The 23,107-nt window shown below is 36.4% G+C and overlaps 1 pseudogene; it reads left to right on the top strand.

Moving 5' to 3' along the window:
• The first annotated feature begins 1,589 nt into the window (after positions 1 to 1,589).
• Positions 1,590 to 20,511, top strand: LOC116621853 (annotated as a pseudogene).
• The last annotated feature ends 2,596 nt before the right edge of the window (positions 20,512 to 23,107 follow it).

Raw genomic sequence — 23,107 nt, forward strand, 5'->3', positions numbered from 1 at the left:
ATTGCCATGAGACCTCTTGTTGATGTTCCTCTGCCATTACAGATAAACCTGGCAACTTCCATTTCTGGATAATTCAGTCCTCTTCATTTTTGTTGGCATCTAGGGCAGTACTTGAACTTGGATTAAGCTCCAAGCCCTGTGCTCTTTTTATTGCCCTACATAGCCTTTCATTGTTATGCCAATAAGGAGAGAATAAATGATGGAAAAAGGCATCACTGAAAGATTGGCTCTCGGGGTTGTAGGAATAATACTAATAAGAAAAACAGAGGTAAATTGCAGGGGAAAGCCTGTAAAAAATAGTGGTAATTTTTATTATCCTTTGGTAGAGATATTGGACTTGCTGATCAGTAACCATTTCTAGAGACCTATTATAGATAAATGATAGTGTTAAAAATATTTTAAAAATGCATCTTTAGATATTTGGAAGTCCTGGTCAGGAACCCAAAAGATTCCCTGGCACCCTACTTCTTGTAGTTTAAAGTTGGAAATTGGGAAGATCCAAGAGTAAAAGTCACATACAGATTTTAGCCTAATGTTGAGGGTTAGTCTCTGCTTATGGAAAGATGGCAGAATTCCTCAATTGTTAGTGACAAAGACTCTCTCCCTGACCCAAATTTTAGTCAGGTTCCTCTAAAACCTCTTTCCAACTAGGCCTCAACATTTGAACTTCCATGTCCATCTTTGCATTGCCCAATTTTAGCAAAAATCCTCCTAAATTTGTTTAGCAAGAATCCCCATACTCAGTATATGATCACTCCTGATATCTGATTAAATTCTTTATATCTTACCCTTGGTATCTAATCACACTGGCCTTCCTTCAGCAAGAATCCTGTCAAATCAGAATCCTCCCTTACCTCTGATGTTTCCACATAGTAATTTTCTACCCACTGACTCCCATCCCCTTTACAACAGGCACTTGAATAAAGTCTTCCTTACTATTTTTAACAAGTGTCAGAATAATTTTTCTTTGACATTAATGTGAAAGACAAATTCACTGGACAATTAAAGAGACGGTTTTTTATTGAGGCTAGTGCAATAAGGAAAATGTTCACTTTTGTGGAAGAATGTCTCAAAGAAAAGGAAGGGGGCCTGGGTGTTATAGAGGCAGATAAACAATAGAGCCATGAGGAAAGGTGGACAGCAAACTTTGTTTAAGTTATGAAGCAGAGTGGGAATACATGAGGGCAGGGTGGCCCTTTGTGGTTAGCCATTTCTCAGAACACAAAAGGGTGGGGGGATTTCTCAACCACCTCTAATCTCCAAGAGCACAAGGCTCAGATATAGTTAAACATTGTCACTAGTTTTCTTCTATCATCTTGATTTAGGAAAAGAATTTTCACACTGCATTATTACCTAGAGCTTTTGAGATGATACTATGGAGTACACACATGCTAGCATCTGCATTAATGTGTTTCTGGAAGGGTACACAAGAAACTGTTGTCAGTTCCTTTACCTTTGAGGAGAAAAATTGGGAAGCAGAATGGTGAAGGAAAACATTTCTTTTTATCCTTCTATTTTGTTTGAATTTTCTGGACATATGCATGTATTTATTTTATTATCAAAAATACTATCTTTGGGTGGCCAGGAAGATGGCAGACATTCACAGTTAGCATGCCGAACAGAAGCTGCTGACCATCTTTCAAAATAAGAAGAGGGGCCTGCTTGGAGGAACTGGTAAGGAGAAGCTCTGATGATACTACAAAAACATTGGTCTGGGCTTCAAGATGCTATTGACAAGAAATGCCCCTTTCTTAGTAATGTCTCCATCCAAGGGCAGATTCTATCTGGTGTGGTGACCAAAGTGAAGGTGCACAAGACCATTGTCATCTGCCAAGATTATCTCCACTACATCCGAAAGTACAACTGCTTCGAAAAGTGCCATAAGAACATATCCATGCACCTGCCCCCCTGCTTCAGGGGTGTCAACATTGGCAACATTGTCACAGTGGGCAAGTGCCAGCCCTTGTGAGAGACTGTGAGTTTCAATATGCTCAAGGTCACCAAGGCTGCTGGCACCAAAAAGCAGTTCCAGAGTTCTGAGACTAGACATGGGCCCATACCTCCAAACAAAATAGTTATTTTCCCAGTCAAAAAAAAAAAAAAATACTGTTATTGAAAGTTTATCTGGGCATTGAATTATAGGTCTTTTGTTTCTTCTTCATATTTTTCTGTATTTCAAAACCTAATAAATAGTTTTTTAAAGAGTAATATATGCAAATTTTTCTGCAAGTTTGGTCTGTTAAAAGCAGGCCCACTGGGGAAAAGGACTGCCAGGTGGAATTATTTGGATTGCCCTAGGGGTTGGCTCCTGGATGCATTTTCTCTTTTTGCTTAAGTGAAGGGGCAAAAAATTATTAAGGTATCAGGTTTGTCAATTTTTCTCTCTCCCTCAAGGAAGTAAAGAGATGGAATCTTTCCAGTTTAGCAGCCTCAGCCAGGAGACTAATTTCCTACCAGGTGAGTTCTTATACTTTTGCAATGCAGAAATAGAAAAATAAACTGAGGAAGACAATATCTCAAAGGTGGGCAAAAATGATGAAGTATGTAAAGAGAGAGACTAAACTAACCTACATAATAAAGAACCAGAAGATATTGGGGAGAAAGAGAGAAATAAAATACAACAGTATTTGAAGGCACTTTTTTCAGATGAGAGGCTCCAGACATGTTAGGGTGGGGTGTATAAGAAAACTGAAAAGAAGAGAGAGGATATAAAAAGTACTGTTGAAATTTCCACAATAGCCAAAATATGGAAAGAGCCCAGATGTCCATCAACAGATGAATGGATAAAGAAGATGTACTATCTTCTTTATCTATCTATCTATCTATCTATCTATCTATCTATATACACACACACAATGGAATATTAGCCCTCAAAAAGAAAGAAATCTTGCCATTTGCATTGAGGTGGATGGAACTAGAGGTTATTATGCTAAGTGAAATAAGTCAGTCAGAGGAAGACAATTATCATATGATTTCACTCTTAAGTCAAATTTAAGAAAAAAACAGATGAACCTAGGGGAAGGGAAGGAAAAGTAAAATAAGATAAAAACAGGGAGGCAAACCATAAGAGACTCTTAACTATAGGAAACAAACTGAGAGTTGCTGGAGGGGAGGTAAGTGGGGGATGGGGTAACTCGGTGATTGGCATTAAGGAGGGCACTTGATGGAATGAGCACGGGGTGTTATATATGCAATTGATGAATCACTAAATTCTACCCCCAAAACTAATAATACATTACATGTTAACTAAATTGAATTTAAATTAAAAAAATTTTAAAGTATTGCTGGCATGTATAAATTGGATTCTATTTCATATTCTGAAAGGGACACAAGATAAAAATGTAAAGTATTTTTAAATTATTTAAGATCTTTTCAATATCTTCCTTGAATACAACTCCTTGCAACAATAGGACCGTATAGGTGCAGTATTTATAATGATTACCTTTGGGGGACTTTTCCATGATAATGGAACTATACACTCATATTCAACACGACCTAAATCTAACCATGCCTTAAATCTGAGCCAAGAAATGTCCATTTCTGGCATTCAGATTGTTAGAAAAATCACACAAAGAAATCGAGATGAATTTGGCATGAGCTGTAATAGTGTTTGAAATAGTCTGTCAAAGGGAGAGGGATATGATAAAGAGCTGAATTCTTTCCCTTAGAATCACTGGATGCAGTGACCTTCAAGAGACAGTATTTCAAATGGAAAATTGGAACTGTGCTTGCTGAGCAGTTTCTAAATAAAATTTCCTGTGGTGAATCCCAAAGGAGGGTGGCCACATGGGGCTGTATGTACATATGTGTTGTCTAACACAATGTTTTTTACCTTTTGTTTTTTTAAAAATGTAAAACTTGTGTTTTTGTAAATGAAAAGATTCATGTAATGTAAATGTAAAACTTATAAAAAAGCTTTTTGTAGAGAAGTTGCAATAATGATACAGGGAATTCCCATATACCTTAAGCTGCTGCTGCTGCTGTTGTTGTTGTTGTTGTTGTTGTTGTTGTTAAATCATTTGAAAATAAATGGCAGATGTCAAGGCCCTTTATTCCTAAATAATTATGATGCAAATTTTTAAAAGAAAGTTCAATTGCTTCTAGATAGGTAAGGCACATACATGAGCAATTCACTAGAGGTAGGAAGATCTAGCACACACCAAATCTGAAGGTGGCTCAGGATTTTGCTGAGGTGATAAAGTGGATCCCAAAGGAGGAAGATTAAACTATGGAATAAATATGCTAAAGAAATGTTAGAGAAATGGAATGTTTAGATTTCTTTAAGTTTTCCTTTTCATATATGACCTCTGTTTTTTCCAAAGTTACTTTCTCTGTTTGTTGATTTTGGTCCTCTGTCTTTCATATTATTTATAATTGTATTTCCTCAAATGCGTGGTGATCCTTGGTTGATTACTTGTATTTAAGATTTGAATACTAGGAAGCTGATTAGAAGTTCTGTGCATGTGGATGGGATTTAGAGACTAACTTACTCTGTAGGGTATTCTGATTGCTCCATTTTGGGGAGCAACTCCCCATGTTGGTATCTTTTAGTCTTTTCTGTCGAGGTGATCAGATTCTTCACAAAGAGTTGTCCAAACTTTCCCCTGTAGTAAATCTAAATAGCAATAATCTCAGAGACTGGGTTGAGGTAGGTATCAATATTGAGTATGTAAACTTTCATATAAATGAGTTATACTATTTTAAGTGTAGTACTTCTCACTTCAATTGTGCCTGGGTTCCCTGCTCCAGAAATTGTTTTACCTTCTCTGAAGAATGACTCTCCAATCTTTAGCCAAGATGGAAGAAAGGAAGTTGGCTGGCTGTGCTCAGTGGGGTGGGGAATCTAGGGATCTAACTGATTTTAGATAAAATTTAGACAATCAACCCTTGGTTTTTACCATCATCTTCATTCCCATATTCAGAAGTACTCAGTGCTGCCAATTCCTGACTTTTGGGGGGGCTTCTCAGGGTGAACTGGATTACTTTTCAGTTTTCTCTATTGCTTGGGATTTAGGTGTGCAAAGTCAGTTTCATTGTTTCCTTCTTCCAAAATTATGTTGCGGTTATTTGTTTCCCTCTCTAGATCCTAGTAGACTTATACCTTCATAATATCCCATTACTGTCATTTTTGTGAGTTTTCTGGACTATTTGGTCCACCATCTCTAACTGAAATTTCCAGATTCTATCATTTTTCAATCATTCTGAGTGACATCTGTCCCCTTTCAAGACCTACTAAAATTGGGAGTTTATGGCAGAAGTGCAAAGAACTTCGGGTTAAAGTGTAGGAGGAGTTATGGAGGGGAGAAGTGTAGACATTTCTCCAGTGGGAAACTCAGGCTCCACATGTTGAACAGGATGCACTGAATTCATTAGGGACATTTTCAAGCCCTTCAAAGTTTTAGTTCATTATAGACACCAGCCCAATCAGAACTATATTTAGTTGCATTCTATATACATTCTCCATGAGTTATTTAGTGTATACCATACTTAACCTGAGGCAGTTTCTAATGTGCCAAGCCAGGATGCTGTTGGAGGAGAGGGTGGGGGAAATCCTGACAGGGTAGGGAAAGAAAATCTTGATATCAGTGATTAGTCGTTAAGCACAGGTAAATGCAGACAGAATATCAAAATGAATCCCATCACCTAGCTTCAGCAATTATCACATCATGGTCAATCCTGCTTCTTCCATATCTCTACTCATCCTCCTCATCATCTCTGCCCCACTCCAACCTTTGGAATATTTTGAAGCAAATTTCAGACATATAATTTTACCCAAAAAAATTTTGATATGTAGCTATATGTACTTCTAAAAAGCAAGGATTCTCCTTTTTAAACATAATCACAATACTATCATCAAACATATATTTCAAAATCAACAAGAATTGGAATAATTTTAAAAGGTAAGCTGTGAGCTAGAAGTAAGGTTTCCTTCATCATTGAATAGAATTTAGAACAGTATCAAATAGCATTGTATGATCCTGACCTTCCAGGAATATTCAAGAAGAATTACTTATTTAAGAGACCATATTTTTTTCTTTTTTTATTTAAATTCATTAATTAACACACAGTGTAATACTAGTTTCAAGTGTACACCCAGTGCTCATCACAAGTGCACTACTTAATCTCCATCACCTTTTTAACCCATCTTCCTACCCACCTCCCCTCTGGTAACTATTAGTTTGTTCTCTATAGTTTAGTCTGTTTCTTGGTTTGCCTCTGTCTTCTTTTCCTTATGCTCATTTGTCTTGTTTCTGAAATTCCACATATGAGTGATATCATATGGCATTTGTCTTTCTCTGACTAACTTATGTTACTTAGCATAATACTCTCTAGCTCCAACCACATCATTGCAAATGGAAAGATTTCATTGTTTTTAATGGCTCAGTAATATTTCATTGTGTGTATGTATGTACTTAAATACATACATACCACCTCTTCTTTATCCATTCATCAGTCAATGGACTTTTGGGCTGTTTCCATAATTTGGCTATTGTAGATAGTGCTGCTATAAACATTGGGGTACATGTATCCATTCAAATTAGTATTTTTGTATTCTTTAGATAAATACCCAGTAGTGCAATTGCTGGATCATAGGGTAATTCTATTTTTAACTTTTTGAGAAAACTGCATACTGTATTCCAGAGTGGTTACACCAGTTTGCATTACCACCAACAGTACAAAAGGATTCCCCTTTTTCCACATGCTCGCCGACACTTGTTTCTTATGTTGTTGATTTTGGCCATTCTGACAGGCGTGAGTTGATATTTCTTTTCTTTTTTTTAATATTTTTATTTATTTATTTGACAGCAAGAAAGACAGCGAGAGAGGGAACACAAGCAGGAGGAGTGGTAGAGGGAGAAGCAGGCTTCCTGCTGAGCAGGGAGCCCAATGCGGGGCTTGATCCCAGGACCCTGGGATCATGATCTGAGCCGAAGGCAGACGCTTAATGACTGAGCCACTCAGGCGCCCTGTGAGGTGATATTTCATTGTAGTTTTGATTTGTATTTCCCTGATGGCAAGTGATAAAAGAGCATCTTTTCATGGGTCTGTTGACTACTTGTATGTCTTCTTTGGGAAAATGTCCATTCATGTTTTCTGCCCATTTTTTAATTAGATCATTCATTTTTGTAGGATTCATTTTTGATACTAACCCTTTACCAGATATGTCATTTGCAAATATCTTCTCCCATTCTGTAGGTTGTCTTTTAGTTTTGTTGATTATTTCCTCCACTTTTTGCAGCACTTTTTTATTTGGGCAAAGTCCCAATAGTTTATTTTTGCTTTGTTTCCCTTGCCTCAGGAAGACATATCTAATAAGTTACTATGGCCAATGTTGTTCTCCTCTAGGATTTTAATGATTGCCTGTCTTACATTTAGGTCTTTAATCCATTTTGTATTTATATTTGTGTATGGTGTAGGAAAGTGGTCCAGTTGGTCCAGTTTCATTCTTTTGCTTGTTCTGTCCAGTTTTCCCAACATCATTTGTTGAAGAGACTGTCTTTTTCCCATTGAATATTCCTTCCTGCTTTGCTGAAGATTAATTGACCATACAGTTGTGGGTTTATATCTGAGTTTTCTATTCTGTTCTATTGAACTATGTGTCTATTTTTCTGCCAGTACTATACTGTTTTGATCACGACAGCTTTGTAATATAACTTGAAATCTGGAAGTGTTTTGCCTCCAGGTTTGCTTTTCTTTTTCAAGGTTACTTTGTATATTCAGAGTTTTTGTGGTTCCATACAAATTTTAGGATTGCTAGTTCTAGCTCTGTGAAAAATGCTGTTGGTGTTTTGATAGGGATTATATTAAATGTAATTAGATGTAGTAGATTGCTTAGGGTAGTTTAGACATTTTAGCCATATTTGTTCTTCCAATCCATGAGCACGGAATGTCTTTCCATTTCTTTGTGTCCTCTTCAATTTCTTACATCTGCATTCTATAGTTTTCAGAGTACAGGTCTCTCACCTCTTTCGTTAGGTTTATTCCTAAGTATCTTATGGGTTTTGGTGCAATTGTAAATGGGATTGATGACTTGATTTCTATTTCTGCTGCTTCATTATTGTTTACAGAAATGCAACAGATTTCTGTACATTGATTTTGTATCCTGCAACTTTACTGAATTCATTTATCAGTTCTAGCAGGTTTTTGGTGGAGTCTTTGGGTTTTCTGTATAGAGTATCACGTCTTCTGCAAATAGTGACAGTTTTACTTCTTCCTTGCTGATTTGGATTCCTTTTATTTCTTTTTGTTGTCTGATTGGAGGCTAGGCTTTCCAGTACTATGTTAAATAACAGTGGTGAGAGTGGACATCCCTGTCTTGTTCCTGACCATAGAGGAAAAGCTCTCAGTTTTTTTCCCATTGAGGATGATATTAGCTATGGGGTTTTTGTGGATGGCTTTTATTATTTTGAGGTATGTTCCCTCTAACCCTACTTTGTTGAGGGTTCTTATCATGAATGGATGTTGTACCTTGTCAAATGCTTTTTCTGCATCTATTGAAAAGATCATGTGGTTCTTTTCTTTTAATATTGTGTTGTATCATGTTGCTCGATTTGCAAATATTGCACCCCCTTGCAACCTAGGAATAAATCCCACTTGATTGGGATGAATGATTCTTTTAATGTATTGTTGGATTCAGTTTCCTAGTATTTTACTAAGAATTTTTGCATCCATGTTTGGCCTGGAGTTCTCTTTCTTAGTGGAGTCTTTATCTAGTTTTGGTATCAAGGTAATGCTGGCCTCATAGAACAAATTTGGAAGTTTTCCTTTCGTTTCGATTTTTTGAAATTGTTTGAGAAGAATAGGTATTAACTCTTCTTTAAATGTTTGGTAGAATTCTCCTATGAAGACTTCTGGCCCTGGACTTTCATTTGTTGGGAGATTTTTGATTACTGACTGAATTTCTTTGGTGGTTATTGGTCTATTCAAGTTTTTTATTTCTTCCTGTTTTAGTTTTGGTAGTTTATATGTTTCTAGGAATTTATCCATTTCTTCCAGGTTGTCCAATTTGTTGGCATATAGTTTTTCATAATATTCTCTTATAATTTTTTGTATTTCTGTGGTGTTGGTTGTTCTTTCTCCTCTCTCATTTGTGATTTTACTTATTTAGGTGCTTTCTCTTTTCTTTTTGGTAAATCTGGCTATGGGTTTATCAGTCTTTCAATGAACCAGCTCCTGGTTTCCTTGATCTGTTCTACTGGTTTTTTTAGTTTCTATATCATTTTTTTCTGCTCTAATCATTATTATTTCCTTCCTTCTGCCTGCTTAGGCTCATTTGTTGTTCTTTTTCCAGCTCTTTGAGGTATAAGGTTAGGCTGTTTATTTGAGATTTTTCTTCCTTCTTAAGGTAGGCCTGTATTGGTATATAGATGCTTCTTAGGACTGCTTTTGCTGCATCCCAAAGGTTTTGGACCACTGTGTTCTCAGTTTCGTTTGTTTCCATGTGTTTTTTTAATTTCTTCTGTGATTTCCCAGTTGACCCATTCATTCTTTAGAATCATGTTATTTAACCTTGATGTATTTGTGTTTTTTTCCAAATTTTTTCTTGTGGTTGATTTCTAGTTTCACAGCCTTATGGTCAGAAAAGATGCATGGTATGATCTCAATCTTTTTGTATTTGTTGAGGCCTGATTTGTGACCTAGTATGTGATCTACTCTGGAGAATGTCCCATGTGTACTTGAAAAGAATGTGTATTCTGCTGTTTTAGAATGGAATGTTCTGTGTAAATCTTTTAAGTCTATCTGGTCCAGTATGTTACTCAAAGCCATTTTTTCCGTGCTGATTTTCTGTTAGTAGATGATCTGTCCATTGATGTAAGTGGGGTGTTAAAGTCCTACTATTATGGTATTATTATGAATGAGTTCCTTTATGTTTGTTATTAACTGTTTTATATATTTGGGTGTTCCCATGTTGGGTGCATAAATATTTATAATTATTAGTACTTCTTGTTGGATTGTCCCCTTTATTATGATACAATGCCCTTCTTCATCTCTTGTTACAGTCTTTGTTTTAAAGTCCAGTTTTTCTGATATAAGTATTGCTACTCCAGCTTTCTTTTGACATCCACTTGTGTGATAAATGTTTCTCCATCCCCTCACTTCCAACTGGCAGATACCTTAGGTCTAAAATGAGTCTCTTATAAGCAGCATATAGATGGGTCTTTTTTTTTTTAATCCATTCTGATGCCCCATGTCTTTTGATTGGAGCAGTTGGTTCGTTTACATTCAGCATAATTATCGATAGATAAGTATTTAGTGCTATTTTATCACTTGTTTTGTCATTTCTGGAGATTTTCTTTGTTCCTTTCTTGTCTGTCTCACTTTTGGTCTTTCCTTTCCAAAGAGTCCCCATTAATATTTCTTGCAGGGCTGGTTTAGTGGTCACGAACTCCTTTAGTTTTTGTCTGGGAAATTCTTTATCTCTACTTCTATTCTGAGTGATAGCCTTGCTGGATAGAGTATTCTTGGCTGCATATTTTTCCCACTCAGCACATTCAATATATCATGCCACTCCTTTCTGGCTTGCCATGTTTCTGTTGAGAAATCTGCAGCTAGCCTTATGGGTTTTCGTTACAAATTCTTATTTAGAGCATTACATTCAAGTCTATGCATCCCTGATTTTACCACAATCCATAACAGACTTAGGGAAAGTAGGTTATGAGTGGGAATATTGTACAATAAACAAATAGCCTAAGATGTATCAACATACCATGATTTGTGTCCAGTAAGTGGTAGATTGGAAGAAAGCCAGGGGCTTTTAGTTTTAGGTCTAAGGAGTATCATGCTTAGCAAAGGAAAATAAGAAGACATCTTTCTCTCCAAGACGATTTTTTCCTATTACATATAAAAAAGATTATAAGGGGATACTAAGAACAATTATATGCCAACAAAATAGATAACCTAGATGAAATGGACAAATTCCTAGAAACACACAAACTACTGATACTGACTCAAAAAGACATAGAATACCTGAACAAACCTATAGTGATAAAGAGATAGAATTTGTAAGAAAATGATTATACCTATGACCACGTGGGAAATGTCTCAGAAATGCAAGGGTGGTTCAGCATACAAAAATAAATATAACCTATATTAAGAGGATTAAGGGGGAAAACCATATGACTATTGATCCAGAAAAATTGATGCAGAGAAAGTATGACAAAGTCCAACACCCTTTCACATTAAAAAAACACTGAACAAATGAGTTCTTTCTAATTGCTTTTCTTTTTCAGAGATTTTCTACATCTTTTTACATGTATATATTTCCACATGATCTAAGGGATCAGGTTGTCTAGTCCAAAAAACAATCAAATAAAGAAACCACATAAGTATATTTGTTGTGATCCTGTTAAATTGTAAATTAGGAAAAATTGATATCATTATAAATTATCTTCTGAAAATTGTTATTATGAAATATCATACATACAGCATATTTTAACATATACAGTAATAATAATAATAAATCAACATTCATTTACCCACCACTACAGATACAACTAGAAGTATTACTTTTATTATTATTATTTATTTTTAATTGTGGTAAAATTCACATAACATAATATTTACCATCTCAACCATTTTTCCCAGCTTTATTAAGGTATAATGAACACATAAAATTACATATATTTAAAGTGTACAACTTGATGATTTAATGTACATATACAGTGTAAAATGATTACTACAATCAAGTTAATGAACACATCACCTCACAATCACCTTAATTTTTTTTTGGTAAGCATGCTTAAGATCTATTCTCTTAGCAAGTTTCAAGGACACAATACAGTATTATAACTATAGTCACCATGCTGTACATGTAGACTGTACATTACATCCTCAGAACTTATCCATCTTATAACTGAATGTTTGTACCCTTTGACCAATATCTTCCCATATGCCCCACCTCCCAGCCACTGGTAACCATCATTCTACTATTTGTTTCTGTAAGTTTACTTTTTTTTTTTTTTTTAAGATTCCACATATAGATGATACCACATAGTATTTGTCTTTGTCTTTCTGGCTTTTTTCACTTAGTATAATGCCCTCCAGTTTCATCCATGTTGATACAAATAACAGAATTTCCTTCTTTTTCATGACCAAATAATATTCACATTTTCATTATTATTAAAGTATAATAGATATACAATATTATATTAGTTTCAGGTGTACAACACATTAATTTGACAATTCTATACACTACTTAATGTTACACAATAAGTGTAGTCACCATCTGTCACTATACCATGTTATTACTATATCATTGACTATATTCTTTATGCTATACTTTTCATGTCCATGACCCACATTTTCTTCACCCACGCAACACTTTGGTTGTTTCAATATCTTGGTTATTGTGAATAATGCTGAAGTGAACGTGGGGGTGCAGATATCTCTTTGAGATCCTGTTTTCATTTCCTTTGGATATATGCCCCAAAATGGGATTGCTGCATCACATGGTAGTTTTACTTTAAATTTTTTTGAAAAAAAAAAAAAGGCTGTATCAATTTACGTTTCTACCAGTGTACAAGGGTTCCATTTTCTCCACATCCTTGCCAACACTTGTTGTCTTTTTTCTTTTTTATATTACCAATTCTAACTGTGAGATAATATTTCATTGTGGTTTTGATTTGCATTTCCGTGATGCTTAGTGATATTGAGCACCCTTTCATATACCAGTTAGCCATTTGTATGTCTTTGGAAAGATATCTATTCAGGTCCTTTATCCGTTTTTTAATCAGGTTATTTTTTGCTATTTAATTAATTGTATAAATGTTTTATATTTTTGGATATTAACCCTTTATCAGATACATAGTGTGCAAATATTTTTTTCCCATTTTGTAGGTTGCCTTTTCATTTTGTTGAACCTTGTTAAATTTGCCCTTATGTGTCTGGGTTATTTCACTTAGCAAATGTCTTCAGGGTTCATCCATATTATAGTATGTGTCAGAATTTCCTTCCTTGTTAAAGCTGAATAATATTCGGGGCACCTGGGTGGCTCATTCGTTAAGCATCTGCCTTCAGCTCAGGTCATGATCCCAGGGTCCTGGGATCGAGCCCCGCATCAGGTTCCCTGCTCTGTGGGAAGCCTGCTTCTCCCTCTCCCACTCCCCCTGCTTGTGTTCCCTCTCTCACTGTGTCTCTCTCTGTCAAATAAATAAATAAAATCTTTTTTTAAAAAGCTGAATAATATTCTGTAGTATGTATATACCACATTTTGTTTATTCATTCATCTGTTGATGGACACATTGTTTGCTTCCAGCTCTTGGGTAATATGAACAATACTGCTGTAAATTATATATGCTACCTACAAATATTTCTTCAGGACCCTACTTTCAATTATTTTAGATATATCCCCAACAGTGGAATTGCTGGATCATATGGTAATATTATTTTTAATTTTTGAGGAGCTGCCATACTAGATTTTTATTTTTATTTTATCTTTGAAGTTTTTATCTTTATCCCCAAAGCCCAGGAAATCACTACCTTCAGAGCAAGATGATTCATCACCGGTATATGTAGAGAACTTTCTTCATTTTAAGCATTCATTGAATTAAAAACTGAATCACTGCTACCCTCAAATAATAATTCATCCTCATCTCTAGTGTCAATGACATTATTATTTCCACAACATCGCACAAAATTTTCACTGCTCTTTACTAATTCCTTATATCTGACCCAGCATTTGATATCATTTCTCTCTTCTTGGAGAACATCCCTTAGAACTTCCTTTATTTTTTTAGGAGTTTATTTATTTATTATTTATTTATTTATTTATTTGACACAGAGAGAGAGAGCAAGTGAGCACAAGCAGGGGGAGGGGCAGACGGAGAGGGAGAAGCAGACTCCCCACTGAGCAGGGAGCCCAGTGTGGGACTCGATCCCAGGACCCTGGTATCATGACCTGAGCCAAAGGCAGACGCTTAACCAACTGAGCCACCCAGGTGCCCCTAGAACTTCCTTTAGTTCCAGTCTTCTGGTGGCAAAATCTTCTGGTTTTTGTTTGGGAATGTCTATTTTTATCTTATCTCTATTATTTTTGTCATGCCCAGTCATTTAATTACTTGCCTTTGGCGATGTTTCTAGGAAGAAGTTGCTGCGGCTGAGGTCAAAGAGGTTGCTGCCTGTGTTCTCTTCAAGGATTTTGATGGATTCCTATCTCATATTTAGGTCTTTCATCCATTTTGAGTCTATTTTTGTGTGTGGTGTAAGGAAATGGTCCAGTTTCATTCTTCTGCATGTGGCTGTCCAATTTTCCCAGCACCATTTGTTGAACAGACTGTCTTTTTTCCACTGGACATTCTTTCCTGCTTTGTTGAAGATTAGTTGCCCATAGAGTTGAGGGTCCATTTCTGGGCTCTCTATTCTGTTCCTTTGATCTATGTGTCTGTTTTTCTGTCAGTATCATACTGTCTTGATGCTTTGTAATAGAGCTTGAAGTCCGGAATTGTGATGCCACCAGCTTTGCTTTGCTTTTTCAACATTCCTCTAGCTATTTGGGGTCTTTTCTGGTTCCATACAAGGATTATTAGGATTATTTTTTCCATTTCTTTGAAAAAAGTTGATGGTATTTTGATAGGAATTGCATTCAATATGTAGATTGCTCTAGGTAGCATTAACATCTGCACAATATTTGTTCTTCCAATCCATGAGCATGGAACGTTTTTCCATTTCTTTGTGTCTTCCTCAATTTCTTTCATGAGTATTCTTACAGTTTTCTGAGTACAGATTCTTTGCCTCTTTGGTTAGATTTATTCCTAGGTGTCTTATGGTTTGGGTGAAATGTAAAGGGGATGGACTCCTTAATTTCTCTTTCTTCTGTCTTGTTCTTGGTGTATAGAAATGCAACTGATTTCTGTGCATTGATTTTATATCCTGCCACTTTACTGAATTCCTATATGAATTCTAGCAGTTTTGAGGTGGAGTCTCTTGGGTTTTCCACATAAAGTATCATATTATCTGCAAAAAGTGAGAGTTTCACTTCTTTGCCGATTCAGATGCCTTTTAATTCTTTTTGTTGTCTGATTGCTGAGGCTAGGACTTCTAGTACTATGTTGAATAGCAGTGGTGATAGTGGACATCCCTGCCGTGTTCCTGACCTTAGGGGACAAGCTTTTAGTTTTTCCCCATTGAGAATGATATTCGCTGTGGGTTTTTCATAGATGGCTTTTATGATATTGAGGTATGTACTCTCTATCCCTACCCTGTGAAGAGTTTTAATCAAGAAAGGATGCTGTACTTTGTCAATTGCTTTTTCTGCATCTATTGAGAGGACCATATGATTCTTGTTCTTTCTTTTATTAATGTATTGTATCACATTCATTGATTTGTGGATGTTGAGCCAACCTTGCAGCCCAGGAATAAATCCCACTTGGTCGTGGTGAGTAATCCTTTTAATGTACTGTTGGATCCTATTGGCTAGTATTTTGGTGAGAATTTTTGCATCCATGTTCATCAGGGATATTGGTCTGTAATTCTCCTTTTTGATGGGGGTCTTTGGTTTTGGGATCAAGGTAATGGTGGCCTCATAAAACGAGTTTGGAAGTTTTCCTTCCATTTCTATTTTTTGGAAGAGTTTCAGAAGAATAGGTATTAATTCTTCTTTAAATGTTTGGTAGAATTCCCTGGGAAGCCATCTGGCCTGGGCTTTTGTTTGTTGGGAGATTTTTGATTACTGCTTCAATTTCCTTAGTGGTTATAGGTCTGTTCAGGTTTTCTATTTCTTCCTGGTTCAGTTTTGGTAGTTTATACATCTCTAGGAATGCATCCATTTCTTCCAGATTATCTAATTTGCTGGCATATAGTTGCTCATAATATGTTCTTATAATTGTTTGTATTTCTTTGGTGTTGGTTGTGATCTCTCCTCTTTCACTCATGATTTTATTTATTTGGGTCCTTTCTCTTTTCTTTTTGGTAAGTCTGGCCAGGGGTTTATCAATCTTGTTAATTCTTTCAAAGAACCAGCTCCTAGTTTCGTTAATCTGTTCTACTGTTCTTTTGGTTTCTATTTCATTGACTTCTGCTCTGATCTTTATTATTTCTCTTCTCCTGCTGGGTTTAGGCTTTATTTGCTGTTCTTTCTCCAGCTCCTTTAGGTGTAGGGTTAGGTTGTGTATTTGAGAACTTTTTTGTTTCTTGAGAAAGGCTTGTATTGCTATATACTTTCCTCTTAGGACTGCCTTTTGCTGCATTCCAAAGATTTTGAATAGTTGTGTTTTCATTTTCATTTGTTTCCATGAATTTTTTAAATTCTTCTTTAATTTCCTGGTTGACCCACTCCTTCTTTAGTAGGATGTGCTTTAGTCTCCATGTATTTGAGTTCTTTCCAACTTTCGTCTTCTGACTGAGTTCTAATTTCAAAGCACTGTGGTCTGAAAATATGCAGGGAATCATCCCAATCTTTTGGTACCGGTTGAGACCTGATTTGTGACCCAGGATGTGATCTATTCTGGAGAATGTTCCATGGGCACTAGAGAAGAATGTGTATTCTGTTGCTTTGGGATGGAATGTTCTGAATATATCTGTGAAGTCCGTCTGGTCCAGTGTGTCATTTAAAGCTTTTATTTCCTTGTTGATCTCTTGCTTAGATGATCTGTCCATTTCAGTGAGGGGGGTGTTAAAGTCCCCTACTATTATTGTATTATTGTCGATGTGTTTCTTTGATTTTGTTATCAATTGGCTTATATAATTGGCTGCTCCCATGTTAGGGGCATAGATATTTACAGTTGTTAGATCTTCTTGTTGGATAGACCCTTTAAGTATGATGTAATGTCCTTCCTCATCTCTTATTATAGTCTTTGGTTTAAAATCTAATTTGTCTGATATAAAGTTTGCCACCCCAGCTTTCCTTTGATGTCCATTAGCATGGTAAATGGTTTTCTACCCCCTCACTTTAAATCTGGAGGTGTCTTTGGGTTTAAAATGAGTCTCTTGCAGACAGTATATCACTGGGTCTTGTTTTCTTATCCAATCTGATACTCTGTGTCTTTTGATTGGGGCATTTAGCCCATTTACATTCAGGGTAACTACTGCAAGATATGAATTGAGTGCCATTGTATTGCCTGTAAGGTGACTGTTACTGTATATTGTCTGTGTTCCTTTCTGGTCTATGTTACTTTTAGACTCTCTCTTTGCTTAGAGGACCCCTTTCAATATTTCTTGTTGGGCTGGTTTGGTGTTTGCAAATTCTTTTAGTTTTTGTTTGTCCTGGAAGTGTTTTATCTCTCTTTCTATTTGCAATGACAGCCTAGTTGGATATAGTATTCTTGGCTGCATATTTTTCTTGTTTAGTGCTCTGAATATATCATGCCAGTCCCTTCTGGCCTGCCAGGTCTCCATGGATAGGTCTGCTGCCAATCTAATGTTTCTACCACTGTAGGTTACAGACCTCTTGTCCCAAGCTGCTTTCAGGATTTTCTCTTTGTCTCTGAGACTTGTGAGTTTTACTATTAGATGTTGGGGTGTTGACCTATTTCTATTGATTTTGAGAGGGGTTCTCTGTGCCTCCTGGATTGTGCCACCTGTTTCTTTCCCCAAATTAGGGAAGTTCTCTGCTATAATTTGCTCCAGTATTCTATGAATATCTAAAGCACAACAAAATATATGGCTCTACAAATATATGGCAAGAAGAAATGGGGGAAACATATGATACTGGGCCAGTCATCTTATCAATCACAAAGTTTTCCAACATAGTTCTGGATGGTCCAACTTGTACTCTGTTATGAATATAGTGGCTTTGAGTCATCTCCATTTAAAATGGAGCAGTGGTCTAATAAGCTATACTGGAAGGGGATATGTTACTTCTGGTTCACTCTGATTCCTGGAGTGCAGCTTTTTGAGGCCTGTGCTGCTCCCGGCTGTGTTTGCCCTCAGAACTATTCTTCTACTTTTCCTGGCTCCCAGCGTCTTGGGGGAAAGCCTCCATGGGTGGGAGGAAGAAAGACACCAGGGCATTTCTCTGTTTTGGGCAGCTTCTCTGGCAGTGGCTCATTTCTCTATCCTCATTTCTCTATACATTGGCCAATAAGATATAACTGTATTGAATCTTTTATTAATATATAATGACCCTTTATGTCTCCTGTAAAGTCTTTTTTTTAGTGGGTGCTTGGGTGGCTTGGGTGGCTCAGTCAGTTAAGCATCCGCCTTTGGCTCAGGTTATGGTGTCAGGGTCCTGGGATTGAGCCCCATGTTGGGCTCCTTGCTCAACAGGGAGTCTGCTTCTCCCTCTGCTCCTCCCCCCGCTCGTACTCTCTCTCTCTCTCAAATAAATAAATAAAATCTTTTTTTTTAAGTTCTAAAAAAATTTTAAAAATAAAGTCTATTTTGCCTGATATTAATATGGTCATCCCTGCTTTCTTTTGGTTACAATTTGCATGTAATATCTTTTTCCATGCTTTCATTTTCAATGTATTTGTGTCTTTATATCTAAAATGAGTCTCTTGTAAGAACAAACTGATGGTTATCAGAGGGGAGGGGAGTGGGGGAGTGGGTTAAATAAGTGATGGGGATTAAGAAGTTCACTTGTGATGAGCACTGGGTAATGTAAAGAATTGTTGAATCACTATGTTGTACATGTGAAACTAATATAACACTGTTTGTTAACTGGAATTAAAATTAAAACTTTTAGGGGCACCTGGGTGGCTCAGATGGTTAAGTGTCTGCCTTCAGCTCAGGTCATGATCCCAGGGTCCTGGGATCGAGTCCCGCATTGGGCTCCCTGCTAGGCAGGGAGCCTGCTTCTCCCTCTGCTTCTGCTTCTGCCTCTCTCTCTCTCTCTCTGACTCTCATGAATAAATAAATAAAACATTAAAAAATTAAATTAAAACTTTTAAATAAATAAATAAATAAATAAGATGAATCTCTTGTAGATAGTATATAGTTGGATTGTGTGTTTTTAACCATTCTTTCAATCTCTGTCTTTCAACAAAGCTTAAACCACTTAAACTTTAGGTAATTACTGATAAGGAGGGACTTCTGTCACTTTACAATCTGTTTTCTATATGTCTTATAGCTTTTGTCCCTCATTGCCTGCATTCCTGTCTTCTTTCGTGTTTAGTTGATTTTGGTAGTGAAATGTTTAATTTCCTTCCTCATTTCCTTTTATGTATATTCTGTAGCTATTTTCTTTGTGGTTATCAAGGGATTACATTAGTATCCTAATGTTATAACATTCTAATTTCAATTTATAACTGCTTAACTTTGATAACATACAAAAATTCTGTTCCTTCACAACTCTGTCTCCACTCCTTTTAGTTGTTGATGTCACAAAATTATATTTTTATACACTGTGTGTCACAAAACATAAACTAATAATCTTTTTAAATGTGTTAGCTTCTTAAATTATGTAGAAAAAATTTGGAGTTACAAACCAAAGTTACAATAATACTAGCTTTTATAATTGCCTATTATTGAAATCTTTATTTCTCCATATGGTTTCAAGTTACTGTCTAGTGTTTTAGAAGATTTCTTACAGGGCTGGTCTAGTGGTAACAAATTCACTCAGCTTTTGTTTATCTGGGAATGTCTTAATTTCTCCCTCACTTCTGAAGGACAGTTTTACTGAATATAGAATCCTTGGTTGATGGGATTTTTTTCCCTTTAGCACTTTGAATATATCAGGCCACCACCTCTGACCTCCAAAGTTTTTTATGAGAAATCTGCTGAAAATCTTATTGAAAATTCCCTTGTATGCGATGAGTTGCTTCTCTCTTACTGCTTTCAAGATTCTCTCTTTTTCTTTGGCATTTTAAAGTTTGATCCCTATGAGTTCATCTTACTTGGAATTTATTGAGCATCTTGGATGTTTATATTCATGTCTTTCATCAAATTTGGGAAGTTTCCAGTCATTATTTCTTCAAATGTTCTCTCTGCTCCTTTCCTCTCTCTTTTCCCTCTGGGACTCCCACAGTGTGTATGTTGAGCTTCTTAATGGTAGCCCACAGGTCCCTTCGGCTCATGTTCATGTCTCATTATTTTTTTTTTCTGTTCATCAAACTCAATACCTTCCATTGCCCCATCTTGACGTTTACTGATTCTTTTTCTATGCCTGTTCAAATCTGCCTTTGAATCCCTCTGGCGAATTTTTTATTTTAATTAATTATTGTGCTGAAAAGCTCCAGAATTTCTTTTTGTTTTCTTTTTAGATTTTCTATCTTCTTATTGATATTTCCATTTTGTCCATTCATTATTCTTATGACTTTCTCCACATCTTCCTTTAATTAAATGAACATCTTTAAGACTGATGCTTAAAGTATTTTTCTAGTAGATTAGTCATCAAATCTTTTGCAGGGACAATTTCTGTTGATTTTTTTTTCCTTTGAATGTGTCATACTTCTTTTCTTTATATGCCTTGAGATTTTTTTTTTGTTGAAAACTAGACATTTGAATCTAATAATGTGGTAATTCTGGAAATCAGATTCTCCTCCTTCCACAGGGTTTGCTGTTTTTTGTGATGATGATGATGATGATGATGTTTTAGGCTGTCTCTGTGCTGAGTTTCAGCCTGTGGTAGAAACTTAAGATCGTCTCAGGTCTTTTTTGAGCCTGTCTGTAGGCATGCATGCTCACTTCTAATTTCCCCATTTTTATAGTTGTTTTTAAATGTCCTTATCTCTAATGCCTGGCTCTCAAAAGGGGAAAAAGAGAGAAAGCAAAGGGGAGAGGAGGGAAAGGGCACCAGTCCTTTAAATCCACTGGGAGTCATTTCAGCCAAATGGGGTGGGGTTTGCAACAATGCAGGGAGATGCAACAACAATGGGCAGTGCTTTTTTGTCTGTACCTCTGTGTTTCAAAGCAACAGTTGATAATCAGAAGGCAGATCCTTGATATCTGGAGAACATGATCCTTTCTGCCTACCATGGCTCCTGCAAGCTGTGTGCAAGCTGCTCCAGGAACACATGCAGAGCTGCCTGCCTGTGGCTGGGGGTGGGAAATGGGTGGTTGCTACTGTGTTAAGAGCTGAAAATGACCAAAATTAACTTCAATTTGCCATGCAAGCCTTCCCCTGGATGTTTTGATCTTTTAACACACTCCAGAATTCCAAAACAGTTACATCAGACACTTTCTGCCAGTGCAGTTGTCTAGGAGGGAAGACAGATTCCTGATGCTTCCCACCCCACCATCTTCCTAGAATCCTCTCACCCAAGAGCCCTAATTTTTATTATGTTATGTTAGTCGTCATACATTACATCATTAGTTTTTGATGTAGTGTTCTATGATTCCTTGTTTGCGTATAACACCCAGTGCTCCATTCAGTACGTGCCCTCCTTAATACCCAGCACCGGGCTAACCCATCCCCCCACCCCCCTCCCTTCTAAAACCCTCAGTTTGTTTCTCAGAGTCCATAGTCTCTCATGGTTCATCTCTCCCTCTGATTCCCCCCCCCTTCATTTTTCTCTTCCTACTATCTTCTTTTTTTTTAACATGTAATGTATTATTTGTTTCAGAGGTACATGTCTGTGATTCATCAGTCTTACACAATTCACAGCACTCACCATAACACATACCCTCCCCAGTGTCTATCACCCAGCCACCTCATCCCTCCCACCCCCTATCACTCCAGCAACCCTGAGTTTGTTTCCTAAGATTAAGAATTCCTCATATCAGTGAGATCATATGATACTTGTCTTTCTCTGATTGACTTATTTCACTTAGCATAATACCCTCCAGTTCCATCCACGTCGTTGCAAATGGCAAGATTTCATTTTTTGATGGCTGCATAATATTCCGTTGTATATATATACCACATCTTCTTTATCCATCCATCTGTTGATGGACATCTTGGCTCTTCCCATAGTTTAGCTATTGTGGACATTGCTGCTAGAAACATTAGGGTGTACGTACCCCTTCGGATCACTATGTTTGTGTCTTTGGGGTAAATACCCAGTAGTACAATTTCTGGGTCATAGGGTAGCTCTATTTTCAACTTTTTGAGGAACCTACATACTGTTTTACAGAGTAAGAGCCCTAATTTTTAATACACTTTATTTTTTAGAACAATTTAGACTTACTAAAAAAAATGGAGAAGATAGTATAAGGAGTCACCATATACCTTGCACCCAGTTTCCCCTATTATTAACAGTTTTTATCAGTATGATACATTTGCTACAATTAATGAACAAATATTGATACCTAATTATTAACTAACATCCATAATTTATTCAGATTTCCTTACTTTTTAACTAATGCCTTTTCTGTTCCAGGATTCCATCCAAGATATCTCATTACATTTAGTTGTCATGTCTCCTTAAACTCCTCTTGGCTGTGATCATTTTGATGCTTCCCTTATTTTTGATGACCTTGACAGTTTTGCAGAGTACTAGTCACATATCCTTTCTCTCAGAATTTGTCTGATGTTTTTCTCATGATTAGACTCGGGTCACATATTTGGAAGAGAAAGATTGCAAGGTAAAGTGTCATTTTAATCACATTATAAAGGGTACATACCTCAATATCACTCATCATCAATGAAATACAAATCAATGAGATATCATCTTACACCTGTCAGAATGGCTAAAATCAAAAACACAAGAAATGACAAGTATTGGCAAGGATGAGGAGAAAAAGGAACCCTTGTGCACTGTTGGTGGGAATGCAAACTGGTAAAGCCACTCTGGAAAACAGTATGGATATCCCTCAAAGAGTTAAAAATAGAGCTACCCTACAATCCAGTAAACACACTACGGGGTATTTACCCCCCAAATACAAAAACACTAATTCAAAGGGATACATATACCCCCATGTTTATTGCAGCATTACTTATAATAGCCAAATTATGGGAGCAGTCCAAGTGTCCATCAATAGGTGAATGGAGAAAAAAGATGCAGTGCATATATACACAATGGAATATTACTCAGCCATAAAAAGGAATGAAATCTAGCCATTTGCGATGACATGAATGGAACTAGAAAGTATAATGCTAAGCATAATAAGTTAGTCAGAGAAAGACAAATACCATATGATTTCAATCATATGTGGAATTTAAGAGACAAAACAAATGAGCAAAGAAAAAATAAAAGAGAGAAAGGCAAACCAAGAACTATACTCTAAACTATAGAGAACAAACTGATGGTTACCAGAGGGGAAGTGAGTGGGGAGATAGATGAAATAGGTGATG

This window comes from Phoca vitulina, unplaced genomic scaffold (assembly GCF_004348235.1).
Source record: "Phoca vitulina isolate PV1807 unplaced genomic scaffold, GSC_HSeal_1.0 scaffold51, whole genome shotgun sequence".
NCBI lineage: Eukaryota > Metazoa > Chordata > Mammalia > Carnivora > Phocidae > Phoca > Phoca vitulina.